This window comes from Humulus lupulus, chromosome X (assembly GCF_963169125.1).
Source record: "Humulus lupulus chromosome X, drHumLupu1.1, whole genome shotgun sequence".
Lineage (NCBI taxonomy): Eukaryota > Viridiplantae > Streptophyta > Magnoliopsida > Rosales > Cannabaceae > Humulus > Humulus lupulus.
This window is the reverse complement of record NC_084802.1, coordinates 114,078,953-114,096,265: the sequence shown is the minus strand read 5'-3', so window position 1 is coordinate 114,096,265 and position 17,313 is coordinate 114,078,953. Positions and strand designations below refer to the sequence as shown.

General features: G+C 40.1%; 1 non-coding gene across 1 annotated transcript; it reads left to right on the top strand.

Annotated features, from left to right (window-relative positions):
* Window positions 1–5,756: 5,756 nt before the first annotated feature.
* On the top strand, window positions 5,757–5,863 carry LOC133807667 (small nucleolar RNA R71). The gene has a single exon (XR_009879567.1). It is a non-coding gene; the product is annotated as a small nucleolar RNA R71 (small nucleolar RNA).
* The last annotated feature ends 11,450 nt before the right edge of the window (window positions 5,864–17,313 follow it).

Below are 17,313 nucleotides of genomic sequence, written 5' to 3'. Positions count from 1 at the left end.
CTACCTGCTCTACTCTTGGGTGCCATTATCTATATTATCACCAAACCCACAAGAAATTTTTTTTACAGCACCTCCCCTACCAATGGACCCTTTTTCTCTTCACAAACAGTTACAATATTCAACCTTTCAAACAAATCAACTAAAATCCCCACACCCAAGCCACAGAAAGTTCACCCTCTTCAATCAATCAAGGTCAGCCAAACCTAAATACCACAACAAAACAAATCGGAGGAGGAAAGGGAAGAAGACCACTTACCAAACCATTACAATAGATTCCCTTACGCATGAATTAGGACAGCCCCTTGAGAATTTCCATCTCCAACAAGAAATTAAATCAGTGAGTTTTTTAGGGTTTCAAATGATTGGGGAGATTTGACTGGGTTGGAGAAGAAATCAAGAAGTAAGAGAAATAGAAGAAGAAAGAAATGAGAGAAAGAGAGAAGGTGTGGTGAAATTTCTGGGGAGAGGTTGAAAGGAAGAAACGATGAAGCTATGAAGGAGATGGGGGAACACGATCTGGGAGAGAGAGATGGGGGAGAGACCAAATGAAGAAGACAAAAAAGAAAAAAGAAGGAATGAGGGGGTAATAAACGAAACCCTCTGATTTTTAAAAAAAAAAACTGAACATAGCGCTACAGCGCTAAAGGAATAGCGCTGTAGCGCTAATGCACGGATTGGGACTCTGGCCTCTGGAACCAGCGCTGTAGCGCTGGTTTAACAGTGCTGTAGCACTAACTGACCCCCGAAGTTCCTTTTCTTCTCTGAGAAGAGCGCCATAGCGCTGCAAGTGTAGTGCTGTAGCGCTATGGCACCTGAAATCACCACATTTTTATATTTTTATATTTTTCATTTTTTTTTCACGATTTTCACGGTTCAAACAAAACATGTAAATAGAAAATAACAACTAAATACAAAATCCCATCATTGTTCAAAACCAAATAAAATAAAATAAATTTACAACTGAGAACTGCCTCCTCAAAGCGCTGTCTTTAACGTCATTTAGCCGGACGCTGGATCCCTCTTCAAAGAGGCTTCAGAAGGAGGATAGACTTTGCTTGATCGAAAGTACCACCCAAGTAAGGTTTCAATCTCTGGCCATTGACTTTAAAGGAATCACCTGAATTGCCTCGAACTTCTACAGAACCATATGGAAAGACTTGAACAACAGTGAATGGCCCTGACCATCTTGACTTCAGTTTGCCAGGAAACAGTCGCAGTCTTGAATTGAAAGGAAGTACCTGCTGCCCTGGTTGGAACTCTTTTCTGATTACGTTCATGTCATGCCAAGCCTTTTTTCTTTCTTTATAAATCTTGGCATTCTCATAAGCCTCATTTCTGATCTCATCAAGTTCATTCAGTTGCAACAGCCTTCGTTCACTAGCGGCACTCCAATCAAAATTCAACTTTTTCATAGCCCAGAATGCCCTATGTTCCAATTCAACTGGTAGATGACATGCTTTACCAAACACCAACCTGTAAGGAGACATGCCTATTGGCGTTTTGAATGCAGTTCTGTAAGCCCAAATCGCATCATCTAACTTTTTCGACCAATTTTTCCTTGAACTGTCAACGGTCTTCTCAAGGATGCTTTTGATTTCTCTGTTTGAAACTTCATCTTGCCCATTTGATTGAGGATGGTTAGGCAAAGCTTTTCAGTGATAAATTCCATAACGAGCCAGCAATGCATCCAGTTGCTTATTCACAAAGTGTTTCCCTTCATCACTAATCAGAGCTCGGGGAGTGCCAAATCTAGTAAAAATATGTTTATGCAGAAAGTTAAGCACAGTTTTACCGTCATTGGCTCTAGTTTCTGCAGCCTCCACCCATTTGGATACATAATCCACTGCCAATAGAATATATTCATTATTGTAAGATGGTGGAAAAGGCCCCATGAAATCGATGCCCCATACATCAAACAGTTCCACCTCAAGAATCCCCTGTAAAGGCATTTCATTTCTCCTCGAGATATTACCAGTTCGCTGACACCTATCATAGGCTTTGACAAAAACATTGGCATCCTTGAATAATGAAGGCCAATAGAAACCACTTTGTAATACCTTGGCCGCTGTTCTTGATGCTCCAAAGTGCCCTTCGCATTGTTGAGTATGACAGTGATTAAGAATGGACTGCATCTCTTCTTCAGGAACACACCTTCTGATAATCTGATCAACACAGTGCCTATAGAGAATAGGTTCCTCCCAATAGTAGTGTTTCACCTCAGAAAATAATTTCTTTAATTGCTGCTTTGACATTTCAGGAGGCACAATTTTTGCCACCAAGAAGTTCACTATGTCTGCAAACCAAGGGACAGCTAAAGTCTCACTTACCCCAAACAACTGCTCATCAGGAAAGTGATCATTGATTTGCACTGCTTTCTTATTTTCAGTCTCCTCCAACTCAAGTCTGGAGAGATGATCAGCCACCACATTCTCGCTGCCCTTCTTGTCACGAATCTCCAAGTCAAATTCTTGAAGCAAAAGAATCCATTTAATTAGGCGGGGCTTGGCATCTTTCTTTGACATCAAATATTTTATGGCAGAGTGATCAGTGTAGACAATCACTTTGTTACCAATCAGATATGGTCTAAATTTGTCACAAGCAAACACAATAGCTAGCAACTCTTTTTCTGTAGTGGCATAATTCAGCTGAGCATCATTTAGAGTCCGACTAGCATAGTAAATAGCCCTGAATACCTTGTCAATCCGCTGTCCCAGAACTGCCCCCACTGCGTAGTCACTAGCATCGCACATCAACTCAAAAGGCAACTCCCAATTCGGAGCTATCACAATTGGAGCAGAAATAAGCTTTTCTTTCAAGAATTTGAAAGCCCTCAAACATTCGTCATTAAAATCAAAGACAACTCCATTCATAAGGAGATTTGAGAGAGGCTTGGACACCTTAGAGAAATCTTTGATGAATCTTCCATAGAACCCAGCGTGACCAAGAAAACTTCTAACTCCTTTGACTGAAACTGGTGGAGGCAGCTTTTCAATGGTAGAAATTTTTACTCTATCTACCTCAATTCCCTCACTTGAAATTTTATGGCCAAGAACAATCCCCTCTTTCACCATAAAATGGCATTTCTCCCAATTCAGCATCAGATTTGCCATCTCACAACGACGCAGCACGTTCTCCAAGTTACCCAAACAGAGGTCGAATGATGAGCCAAAAACAGAGAAATCATCCATGAATATCTCAATACATCGGTCTACCATGTCTGAAAATATGGCCATCATGCACCGTTGAAATGTTGCAGGGGCATTGCATAGTCCAAATGGCATTCTCCTAAAAGCAAATGTGCCATAAGGACATGTAAAGGTTGTTTTCTCTTGATCCTCTGGTGCATTAGCGATCTGATGATACCCAGAAGACCCATCCAAGAAACAGTAGTAGCTATGGCCCGCCAATCTGTCAAGCATCTGATCAAGGAAAGGCAAAGGAAAATGATCCTTCCTTGTTGCCTTATTGAGCTTGCGGTAGTCTATACAAATCCGCCACCCCGTTACAGTTCTTGTTGGAATGAGTTCATTGTTCTCATTTTTCACCACAGTCATTCCACCCTTCTTAGGTACCACTTGCACAGGGCTCACCCATGCGCTATCAGAAATTGGGTAGATCACCCCAACATCCAACCATTTAAGAATCTGCTCCAATACTACTTCCTTCATAGCTGGATTGAGTCTTCTCTGGGCCTCTATGGATGGCTTGCTATTCTCCTCCAATAAAATTTTATGCATCACTGTCGATGGGCTGATTCCTCTAATATCTGCCAAGGTCCACCCAATGGCCAATTTATGCTCCCTTAGAACCTTCAACGTTTCTCCAATTCTATCTTTGACAGATCAGCTGACACAATGACAGGTAAAGTTTCATTCTCTCCCAAATAAGCATAGCGCAAGTGATCTGGGAGGACCTTTAATTCCAACTGCGGTGGCTGCTGAATGGAGGTTAGCAGTTTATCAGTCGCATCTGCTAGTTCTTGAAACTTCTTCCAATATGGTAAGAACGAGTTGATCCAGTTTACACATTCTCTGATCTCAGCATCATCATCATCGTCGCCCTCATCACCCAATAATACTGCCTCTAAGGCATCACTGCTCATCCTTCTCTTGGAGACTGCCTTTTCTATCACATCCACACTAAAGCAACTATCACTAGCCACCGGATACTTCATAGACTTGAAGACATTAAAGACCACCTCATCTCCTTGAACTCTAAGCTTAAGCTCTCCTTTGTGAACATCAATAAGAGCTTGGCCTGTGGCTAGAAATGGCCTACCGAGAATAATTGGGACATCTGTGTCCTCCTCCATGTCTTGAACAATAAAGTCAGCTGGAAATATGAACTTATCTACCTTCACAAGAACATCCTCAATGATACCTCGTGGATGTGTTAACGATCGGTCTGCGAGCTGTAAAGTGGCAGTTGTTGGTTTTGCCTCCCCCAAACCAAGTCTTTTAAACACAGATAGGGGCATCAGATTGATACTTGCCCCCAGATCACATAAGGCGTGCTTACATTCAAACTTGCCAATGGTGCAAGGTATGGTGAAACTCCCCGGATCTCTCAGCTTTTGGGGTAACTTCCTTTGTAAAATCGCGCTGCACTCTTCAGTGAGTGCTACAGTCTCATAGTCCTCCATTCTCCTTTTCTTTGATAGAATCTCCTTCATGAACTTAACATAACTGGGCATCTGCTCCAAGGCCTCAGCAAAAGGAATGTTTATGTGCAGCTTTTTAAACACCTCAAGAAACTTAGAAAACTGTTTATCAAGTGTAGTCTTTCTAAGCCTCTGAGGGTATGGAACTCTAACTGGCTGCTCAATAACAACTGGCGAACTCTGTTCTGACTGCTGATGGTCTTCAGTAACCCTTTCTGAATCAGACTGTTCACCCATCTCTTTATTCTGAACCACCGCCTGTGGAGGTCTAGGCTGCTTAGTTTGCTTCCCACTCCTCAGAGTAATTGCCTGAACTTGCTCCTTGGGGTTGACTTCAGTATTACTAGGCAAGTTTCCCTGGGGTCTGTTATTGAGCATATTGGCCAACTGCCCAACCTGTGTCTCAAGGTTTCGAATAGAGGATCTGGTCTCAGTCATAAATTGAGTCTGATTATTAGTAAGAGTCAAGAAGGCAGCTTGCAGTTCATTAGGCCTCTCGGTTTGAGGCATTGATTGTTGAGGCCTAGGCTGTTGTGATGACGAAGCTTGATGCATAGGTGGCTGAGGCATGTTATTCAGAAATTGGCCCTGAAATTGAGGTTGTTGGCCTTGATTATTCTTCCACGAAAAATTGGGATGATTTCGCCACCCAGGATTCTAAGTATTGGAGAATGGGTTATTGAGTGGCCTTTGAAAATTTCCCACCGCTTGAACTTGAGCATGATCCACTGGGGTGTTATTATTCATACAGATAGGGCACTGATCGACAGAATGAGCACCACCACACATTTCACACCTCACTGCCATCTGAACCGCATTAGCAGATACACTGCTCTGTTGCAACTGCTTTGTCAAAGAGGCTACTTGCGCTGTTAAAGCAGTGATTGCATCCAGCTCATGCACCCCAGCTACCTTTCTAACTCCTGATGATCTTTCCTCAGACCACTGATGATTGTTTGTGGCCATGTCCTCTAGCAGCTCATAAGCACCAGTTGCACTCTTGCTCATAAAAGTGCCACCTGCTGCAGCATCAATAATGGTTCTGGTTGTAGGACATAAACCATTGTAGAAATTCTGTACTAGCATCCACTGTTCAATGCCATGATGAGGACATCTTCTCAGGAGTTCCTTAAACCGTTCCCAAGCTTCATACAGTGACTCTCCATCATTCTGGCAAAAGTTATTGATCTCTCCCCTCAATTTAGCAGCTTTGGACGGAGGGAAGAATTTAGACAAAAATTTCTGAGCTAGATCTTGGCAGGTGACAATAGAATTTGGTTGCAGCGAATTCAGCCAGCTTTTAGCTCTGTCCCTCAGAGAGAATGGGAAAAGCCTAAGCTTGATAGCGTCATCACTCACCCCATTATATCTGAAGGTTCCACACAACTCCAGAAAATTGGACAAATGGGTGTGAGGATCTTCAGAAGGCAACCCATTGAATTGCACAGAGGACTGCACCATTTGTAGAATAGCAGGCTTGATTTCGAAGTTGTTGGCCTCTACAGCTGGTGGGCGTATACTATTTTGTACTCCCGTCAGAGTGGGCAGTACATAATCTCTCAGGCTCCTCTCAGCATTGTTCTGAACCTGACCCCCCTGTACAACTCCAGGAATTAGAACATTCCTGCCATCCCCTTCATTCTGTGCCATCTTCACAGATTTCTGGGCCTCCCTCTTGTTCTTTCTGAGTTGCTTGCAAGACTTTTCAATCTCAGGATTCAGAGGAATAAGTGTGTCTTTTCCTTTTCTGCCACGCATATACCAAAAGTCACCTGAGATAGACAAATTAAGCAACTAAACAGATTAGAAAGAAGAGAAATTAAAATCAAATTAGAATAAAGATTAATTAGACTGATATTGATAATTATTTTCAGTCCCCGGCAACGGCGCCAAAAACTTGTTGCGAAATTTATAGCTATGCAAGTGCACACAGTCACAATTCGTAATAAAATGGTAAAAACCAAGTATCGTCCTCAAGGACTGCTTTATCAATTACCAATCAATCAATCTTTTAATTCTATTTGATTAAACAATTTTCAGTGATTTTAAACTAAGAAAAATACTAACGAAGCATAATAAAGAATTAAACAAATTAGCAGAGAAGATACAATTAGGACAATTATGATCCTCTATTTTACACCATTTTATTTCCTAATGCAATAATTTATATTCCCTTCTCCCTATTCAAGAATAAGTTGCAAAGACAATTCATAATATGGTCAGGATTTATGAAATTCAATTTAAATGACAACTTCCTATATTTCTATGGTAAGTTGAATCATGTAGAAGGCATTAACCACGCAACTTAGAAAACTAGGAAAATAATCTAGATACTTTCGTTCTAAATTAAATTTGCATCCAAACAATCAAAGCATATCAAATTTCACTTTTCAGATTTCAATTTGATTCATAAAATAGCAATTAGAGGTGATCAATCAATAATCGCACAAATAATACAGATTGCAAGGAATTGAAAGAGATGAAGAAGAGCATCAATTTTGCATTAAACCATAAAAAGGGTTTCCAAAAGATTCACATAAAAGCCCTAAAAGAAAATTTAGCCTAAAATATTCATTCTAGCCATATGATAGTTCAATTACAAACATGAAAATTAAAAGAAAAAGATGAAAAACCCAGCAATCAATCCTCCAATATGGTGTTCTTACTCCAGCCGTCGTTATCCCCTTCAGCCTTGTCTCAGTCGCCTATATGTTTCCCAAGAAGCCCTACTAAAAATTCCCTCTGGAAAAGACTGAATTGCCCATAAAAAATAACCAGATATATCAGAAATCGCGAAACCAGCGCTGTAGCGCTAAAGTCAGAGACGAAATTGGGGAAATTTGGGCACCAGCGCTGTAGCGCTAAAGTCAGGAACCAACTTCTTCAATATTCCTTCCTAGCACTACGGCGCTCCCTTAGTGGCGCTGTAGCGCTACTTACAGAACCAACAGAATTCACCAATCCATCTCGATTTCATTCCATTTTCGCTCCTTTTCAATATTTGCAACACTTAACATTAATCACCCTGAAACAAGAACAAACGAGCATAATTCTGAAATAAAATAATCCTAACTAATGAAAAATAGCCTAAAAACTAGGACCATAAACGAGCCTAAAACTCGTTTATCACCAGCCTCCAGTGGATTCCCTTCTACTATTCCTATGGTGCTTTGTTCTGCCTTCTTATGATGAATTTCACAATCCCCGTTATGTCCCTACTGGTCATAACTGTTCTAGGTATCCTTCGTCTAATGCTCTCGCGCCTCCTCCTATCCCGATGAGTGGGTCATCTATCCCTGCTCACCTGGAGGCTCCTGGTTTGGAGGGGATCTCTTGGGTGAGTCGTACATATGCCCCTTATATGCAGAGGTATGCCTTGGTTGCCGAGGATATCCCCGAGACTCGGTGGAGAGGTCTTGAGAGTTTAATCATTGCGAAGCTTGGGGAGAACCTCATGCACTCCACTACTTGGGTGAGTCATGCATCTTACATTGGTCTTTTTTGTGTTTGGGTTCCTTATTTGCTCACCTTTTGCTTCCTTACAGTCTTCTCTGGTGGCTCAGCGCTTGATAGACTCAGCGCATAACCTATCCTCGTCCAATGGTGAAAGGGATCATCTTGCGCCTAGAGTTCAGGAGCTTGAGGAACAACTTGCTAATGCCAATCTCAAGTTGGAGATAGCCCTGGAGAAGGCCTCATCGTCAGCCAAAAAGAAGAAGAGAGCAGAAACCCAGGCTGAGGTGTTGCGAGAGAGGATCACTCTTCTGGAGGTCGATCTGGTAGAGGTTGAATATATGTTTGTGGAGCGCACCCTGTATGGAGTGTGGAGGCAGAATCCTAGTTTCGACTTCTCCTCCATTGATGATCATGCCATTGCCAAGGCAGCCAAGTGGAATGCTCATGGCGAGAGGCCTTGAAATTTCCTTTCTGTAGCTTTTATTTTTCTATTTTGATTTGATTGTATAATTATTCAAACCTTATTATTTCGGAGAGGTTTCTTCAGGTCCTTTGCTTTTTCCTTTAGGAACTTTTATAAGTCCTATTATGGATGGTGCTGGTTTTATCCTTCAGCATTATCATGACTCCTTTTATATATATGTGATCTTTTGTTATTATTTCTTTATGTTTGAGGTCCTTTTGAGCATGCTCCTGTATGCAGGATGAAAAGGGATTCGATAGGTCTCTCTTTTTTTATCTGATGTTTTATCTAGATTAGTAACCATAGTCTCTTCGGTGAACCTTGACTGTATTTGTAAGGATATGTTGACCCTTTGGATTCTTACTATCCTTTCATATATTTTTGCACGCGCTTGTTATTTTGTGCGAGAAGCGTACTTCACGTCATTATGCATAGTACTATTTTTACAAGGGTCTACTTTAGGGCTTTTTTTGGCTAGAAGGCTTGGTGGCTGCTCTAGGCTTATTATTGGATGCTCTCCTTGAGGCCTTACCCCTAGTGGGGGTATTAGCCTTCATTAGTAATTTGTCCTCGTGAAATCTTTTGACTTCTTTTCACAAGCGTCTCTTGTCAGACACTTTTTTGCTAGACGGCTTGGTGGCTGCTCTAGGCTTATTAGTGGACATCCTCCTTGAGGCTTTACCCCTCGTGGAGGTATTAACCTTTCACGAGGTTATCCTTATGGAACATTTTGGTTCCCTTAGCATCCATAAGGGTAGCTAATCCTTATGAGCCCAAGAGATTCTCTAGGCTTATCAATGAATGTCCTCATTGAGACTGTACCCCTCATGGAGGTATCTAGCCTTTGTCGTGAGGCTATCCATTTAGAACCTTTTGGCTCCCTTGATATCCATAAGGGTAGCTAACCCTCATGAACTCAAGAGATGTCTTGTAAGTTTTTTTTTTTAATATATATGTGCCTCCTATCCTCCACCTCGCCCAAGTGCTTGGTGGGACTCATTCCATTGAGCACTATGATCGTTTCGCTCCCAACATAGATTTTGACAATGTGTGCATATTTGTTAAATAGGCGCATGCATATAGGTGTGTAATATGCGAGACAGAAAACAATTTCATTGATAGCTAGCATATTACAAAGGCACGTATGGCAATGTTGCAACTACTATGAGGTTATCTGGGCAACCTTTTTAATTTTTAACGACTGAAATTAATATAAGGCAAAAACACAAGGTACGTATATTCCTGCATTAGATGTGAAAGTCTTACTTGCAATATTCATTGAGATGTTATGCATTGCATGCTTAGGGTATGACCGTGTCATCCACCCCTAAGTGTGGATGTGGGTCTGCGCCTCCATGTATCACCATCGCCATGGGTTCTCGTGGCTTGGTAGTTGTGCAGAGAGAGATACTATAACACTCTCTTGCATCATTTTGTTGTCCTTTTATGCTTGATATCCCTCGGGAGTTGGGAATTTAATAGACATGCGATATATCGAGGTCACCGCTTTCAATTATCTCAGGGAGGGTCTCCCTAATACCGCATTGAAAGCCAATGCGCAATCTACTACAACAAAGTTCATCATGACAGTGGCTTTTCTGGGTTGTTCGCCCATGGTTAGGGCTAACTCAATGGCTCCTAAAGGTTGTGTTGAATCCCCAATGAATCCATATAAGGTGGTATGGCAGGGTTTCAAGTTCTTGACTCCCAAGCCCATCTTCTCCAATGCCAGGCGATATAAGATATCTACGGAACTGTGATTGTCCACGAGGACTCAATGCACTTTCATATTGCCCAGTTGAACGGTCAGCACCAGGGGGTCGCTGTGAGGGAAATGCACCCCTCGCGCATCTTCCTCTATGAATGTGATCGAATCATTTTCCCGCTTAAAATTCTTTTGGGGGTTGCTACTCCAGGCTCATGGTGCACAGGGGTTGACTTTGTCTTGCTTCCCTGTCATATCTATCTCGTCCCTTCCACGACACTCCTCCTAATCGTGGACCTCCTAACACCATTCTTACTTCTCCCTATACCTCTGGGGCTCTCTCTTGAGCCTGCAGACAAGATGAATGATCTTCTGGTCGTGGGTTTTCCCCTCTGACATACTTGCATAGGTGCCCCCTGCGTATGAGTTCCTTGATTTCTACTTTGAAGTGGGTACATTCTGTCGTGGTGTGGCTAATATCCTTGTGGTACTGGCAATACTTACTAGGGTCTCTTTTGGATCGGTCTCCCTTCATTTGTGGGGGTCTTTTGAAGGGTAGCTTATTCTCGTTTTTGAGGAAGATATGTTCTCGGCTATCTATCAGGTCTGTGTAGAAGGTGTATGGAATTTTCCTGGGTTCAACTCCAGGTACGTGCTTTTTCAGGGTTCACCATTTGAAACTTCATGGGTCGAGGGCTTGAAAGGGGGTTTACTTTTTCTGACCTTTGGGTTCTCATGACCATCCTCGACACGAATGTACTTTTGTGCTCTTTCATAGAAGTCGTCTAAGTTAGTGACCCCTTTTTTGAGCATATTATCCCATAATGTACTGCCTGGGTGCACTCCAGCCATGATTTCCATCTTGTGTTCTCCTCTAGCTAGGCTTCCTACCTTAGGCACCTCCATCTTGAACCTATGGATATAGCTCTTCAGACTTTTGCATTCACCTTGCTTTATATTAGCGAGGCTAGTACCTGACATGGTGTAATTGTGCACTACATGGTGCTGCTAGAGAAATCCGTTGGAAAATTATTGCAATGACCCAATGGACCCTAGCCTAAGTCTCTTGAACCACTTGTATGTAGATCCCTTCAACATGATAACGAAGCAGTGGCATCTGGCTCTGCTATTAATTCCCCTTAAATTCATTAAGTCATTGAATGCATCAAGATGGTACTTTGGTTTCGTATTGCCCTCGTAAGGGGTCATGCGGGGCTCTTTGAAGTTGGTTGGGAGCCGAACGGCTTGGATTTCTCTATCGAAAGGAGATTCATAATCATACTTGTCATCAACATTGTGCACCCTAGACGCGGTGATTATCTTGCGTTGTAGGCTCCTTTTCTCGGTGTCTAAGTCTTGTCTCCTTTTGTTCAAGGTGTCTCTCAAGTCAGATGGGTTGGCCATTCCATTTTTTTGTCTTCCGGGGGAGTCACAGGAGGTGTGGTCCTCTCGACCGACCTTCTCCTATTGAGCTCTTCCCTCAAGTCTGGGGGTGTTTCCCTTGAAGTGACCTCAACTTCGTTCTTTAGGGTTAGCGTCGTTCCTCCACTCTAGCCTCTTAGGCTACTTCACCTTCCTAAGACCCATGTTGCTTTGGCCGAGGGGTATTGCTAATGCAGGGTTGAGTTCTCCTGTCATCCACAGGGACTGTGGTCTCTCTCCTCTCATGGCCTTTTTCCTTTCACTTAGGAAGTGGCATGCTTTACTTCCAATGTAACTGGCCATTTAACACCTCTTGCATGTTTTCTAAGGTGGTTTCTAGCCTATGGTTCTTTTGGTGTAACTCGCGTAACTCATCCTCATAGAATTGAGTCCTAGAGCTTGTGCTTACGGAATGTACTCAGGGACTATTGTTGGGCCTGCGCGTTGAGGTACCCGGATCCTGTCAGCCGGAGTTTGGCACCGGTGGTGACTTGGGGGAGGAAACACTCCTGTGCCACCCGTATGGGCAGCTCCCGGTCTCGGGCAGTCTCCATTAGGCTGGAAATCTAGGGATGACACCTCCCTTTCATCTTGGGGAGCCCTGGGCTCCTTTGGTGCATCAACATTTTCAAGAGGAGGAGGATTCCTCATGGAGGATTACAATTGATCTCCTTCTAGTTGGACATTGACCTCTCAGTAGCCCACCAATTTTTTTTTATTAATTTTGTTCTTTATTTTATTTAATTGTTAAGTGTTATGAATTATTTTATTTAATTGTTTATTAGAAATTGTGTGTATTTAATTTTTTTTGTTTTATTTATTTATTAATTGATTTTGTGAGTAAATGAGTTTTGGTTGAATGCACAAAGGTGCATGGTAGGTAGTGATGCACCTTAGTAATTAAATGTGTGAATGTGCATGGTTGCATGCTGCACTTGCATAGAATTTTCTACATATTTTATTGTTTCCTTTTATTAAATTTATTTCATTTAATTAGAACAAAAATAAAAATAAAGGAAGAGGAAATAGGGGGTGGCGTGTGGACTATAGTGGGAATGGGGAATTTGCCTTTCCTATTTGGTTTGGTCTTAGCACAATATGATTGGATGACTATTACTTAAAATAGGAAAAGAGTTGTCGTCTTTATTTTCCTGCCATCAAGAGAAACATCAAATAAAAAATGAAAATTAATGAAAATATAGACAAATAGGAAACTTACGATTTTTCTATTTGGACTAGTTATTGCCATAGGTTAGATAAACGGAAAAAAAAAGAAGAGAAGAGGTCATTTTTCTCCTTTGACCGTCGACCATAGAGAGAGGAAGTGAGAGAGTGAACATGAGAACTAGAGAGAGAAAGAGAGAAAGGAAGAAAGAAGGAAGGTGAAGAGGAAGAAGGGTAGGGTTTCGAAAACACCTAGGTATGTGCTTATGTCTTCGTGTTTTTTTTTTAATTCCTTAGTCATGAATCTTCTTCTTCTTGAATCTAAGAAATATTTTTTGATTTTTTGTTCTTGTTCTTGTGATGTTCGAAATCCCTAGCGGAAGTGATCAAGGGTGGTGGCCGAATTGAGTTTTGAACTCTAACAAAGGAGGTAGTTGATCACTAGCTTTGTTTTTGGTTTTGTATTTATATCTAATGGATGGTTGATGTTTTGGTTGCATCTGAATTATGTTATGCGTTGATTTAGGTTGTCATTGAGAAACTTGAATATCATGTATGGTGGTTTGTGGTTATGATCATTTTGTTATATAAAGAAAATGTATGACTAAATTTTACAAGGCTTTTGGTTTTGATCTACTAAAATATGATGGTTTTCGTATTTTTGTGTTTATGGTTGTGGATTTCGGCCAAGGCAAATGTAGAGGTTTCATGTATGGTTTTGTTTATGTTTATCTTGATGTTCTAAGAAATTGGTCAAATTATTTGGAAAATAGGAACATGTTATGGTCTCTTATCTTTTTGCATGTTAGTTTTAATCCTCTTTCTATCTTGTGATAAATTGTGATATTAGAAACATGCTAGGAATTTCTTGGGTTTTGGAAAACAATAAGGAATGAAAGCATGCTGTGGGTTCGGCCTAGGATTTTCTGGTAGCATGTTTATGCATGTTTGATCTTGAGATGTGCCTATGATTTATATATCTAGATGGTGTTAGAGTTTTTCTTTCCTAGGGTGAAAATATGTTAATAGGTTCATGATAGGGTTTGTGTTTAAATTTGTGTTGATTAAACATGTATGATTATTGTAGGAGTTTTGTGAAGCATGATGTAAATGGATGAATTTCATGACTTAATATGATTGCTGATTTTTGTGTTTAAGTGATGAGAAATTTGGTGAAATAATGATTTGCATGCATAAATGATGCTGTAAGTGCTATGATGATTTTATGAAATTAAAAGGATATTTTAATTCACATTAAAATGATATATTTTACTAAAATAAATTCCTACAGTTTTTTATATTTTAAAAAGAAAAAATGTGTTTTTATTCCAAGATGGTGATTTTTGAGGGTTTCGTTTGTTTATGGAAGTTTTGGTAAAAAATTATTAAAGTCTTTTAAATGAAAGGAAGTTTCTGTATTTGTTGAAATAATATAATACCCTAAACTATATATATTAAAAATGATATTTTAAATATAACCTTAAATGTTCACATTTTAATAAGTATGATTTTCTTTATTTTAATTAAGAAAAGTGTTGAGTTTGGATTCACTTGTGATTTTTTTAAAAAATAAATGGTGACTGAAAGTATAGATTAATAAATTCAAAATAATTATTTTGTTTATGAATAAGCCTTAAATAATACAAGCAATAATATATTTTTCTCACGCTTAAAACAATGTTTTATATTTTTTCTCACATCAAATCATGTAATTTTATTAATTTTAATAAAATGTTATTTTCTAAAGTAAACATGATATTTATAAGTACTTTTAGATAATTTCAAGTTTTTGTTATTATCTATGCAATTTAAAAATAATAAATGGAATTATTCTTTTTTTTTAAATGGCTAAATAAATTATTTTAATGAAATAAAAATAATGTCTTAAGAGGTTTAATAACCTTATGGATTTAAAAAGAAATAAATAATGGTAAGAAATTATGTTGCTAAATCTTTATTTTAAAAAGGTTAAGAAATAAGCGTGTAGAAATTATCGTTTTCAACGTCACCTTTTAACAACGCTCCCACATATGCATGTCGCATGAAAATGCATTTTTATGTTAAAAAATATGTCTATTATTCAACCATATAATTTTTACTTAAAAACCATGAATGAATAATAGGTAGAATTGGCATTATTCTTTTGTGAATCTATGTGAGAAAAATGTGTATGTTTGAAAATTATGTGTAAATTGCACCATGTGTGCATGGTCCATGCACACATGGGATATGTGAGTTGGGCACAAGAAAATATTATGTAATGCTAAAGAATGCTATTTGATTATGGTTATAGGCTCGTTTTGAAGTTTTTTCAATTTTTGCTTTGCTCAGACCTGATGTAAGGAAGTTAGATAGAATTTTTTTATTTATGCTATGAAACGGTAAGATTGGCTATGTATGATGAGGTACCATGTGATATGAAGTATGAAATGTCATTATGAGTTGATATGATGAATTTTGATGAATCATGTATGTCCCTTTTTTGTTGATACTACTGGATTGCATGTATTATTTTTGTATGTTGTATGAAATGCAAATGGTTGTTAGCGTGTTGAGCGCGACACAACAAAAGGGTTACTAAGGATCTAAGATGTAACTCGAGTTACTAACGTATGACGTAACTCATAGGGGGGACGCGCCGAGGTTATTCAAGGACTAGAGCCTCCTGTTTACCTGAATATGTGACATGGACAAGAGAGGGGGCCATTGTAATGCCCTGGTTACCCCAGAACAGTTACGGTGATCAGTGAACCAGAAATTTGACCCGCTACCCGAGTCCTTTGGTTAAAAACGTGCATCTAAGAGTTATTAACAGGCTATGGTGAAAAAAATCAATAAAAAGGAAAGGATATGTTTTATTAAATACATAAAACTGATCATGGACCCATAAAATCTTTTACAAGTTATTTACAACACAGAATGGTCATTACTGTTTCAAATTTACAAACTCGCCGACCTAAGCGGCAAAAATAGGGAAAACCCTAGTTCCTCTGAGAACTCCTTGGCCGTGGTGGTCAAGCGGCCACATATGTACACATCACCGCCTAAACTCTCCACTCAAGGCTGGGTGAGCTTTTCTTTCCCTTTACTTGCACCACATAGCACCCATGAGCCAAGGCCCAACAAGAAAAAACAATATAGTATGATATAATATAAAAAATGATCATAATAATCATTCAGGACTTTCAGTCCAAAATAGGTAAGTGACAGTCGCAAAAGTCACTAAGATGGGTACTGCTCCCTTAAGCCATGTGATGATAGGATCACCGGAGCTTAACAGATAAGTGAAGATTTCACTAGCTTAAACAGGATAGGTGCATGGTGACTAGTCACCAACATAAACTTCCTCATGACCATAGAGTGATAACCCTAGAACATCGTTCCCTAGCCATGTGACAAATGGTCACCTAGGCCTTAGGCCCTGGCTTTGAGTAACTAGCTTAGACTAGTCAAGCAATTATAGGTTTCATCGACCTTAGGTTCGGTCCAGCATTAATGCCTTAGAGTCATTCAATGCTGATATTGATTAGATCTAATCATCATTCGGCCCTGCGTACAGGACGCTTATGCCGTTTCTGACTCTTAGGTCAGTAATACGCGACCGGTGCCGTCCCTGACTAATCAGTGCCATACACAAGTAAACAACATCCGGTAGCATTTAATATGAAATCCATGTTCACATTTATCAACCAACATGCCTCAACAACACTTATGCATGCCATATACACAGGGTGCAATTTTCTTACCTTAGGTTCAAGCGAGAAATATAATAAGAACGACTCCTGAGAATGATCAATCTTTTGGTTCCTTAGCGGTTACCTAATCACAACCAGTTAGAACCTCCATTAATGAAAATCAACATGGAAAGGGTCTTAACCTAAGCACCACTCTCGGGACCTCGAAACATGCCCACACGGTAAGTAGATTCGATCCCGGGCCTTAAGGATTGAAACCCCGAGCCAAAAACACTTAAAAACACTCAAAATGGGATTTTGAAGGAACAGAGTAGCGCTATAGCACTGCCCCCTAGCGCCCCAGCGCTATTCTCAGAACCCCGAAAATGCTCAAAAGAATCCTGTGTAGCGCTATAGCGCCCTAGGGTGGGCGCTGTAGCGCTACCCCTAGATCAGTACTCCCCTGAAACCTTCTTCTTCGACTCCTTCGATTCCAACCTGTTTCCAATGCTTCAAAATCCCATTTTTGGTGCCAAATGAACCCAAAAACCATCCTCACATATCCCAAACATCACAACCATAAGAACCCTAGCCAAAACTCCTAACAAAACCAAGTATTCAACCTAGAAATCACAACAGAAAACTAGAACCAAAACAGGGCAAACCAGAGAATTCGATGGCTAGAAACTTACCCAAAGCTCAGCTTGTGACGCTCTTGAATGGCGGAACACTCTCCCAAACTCCCAAGGCTTACTTCCTAAGCTTGAAT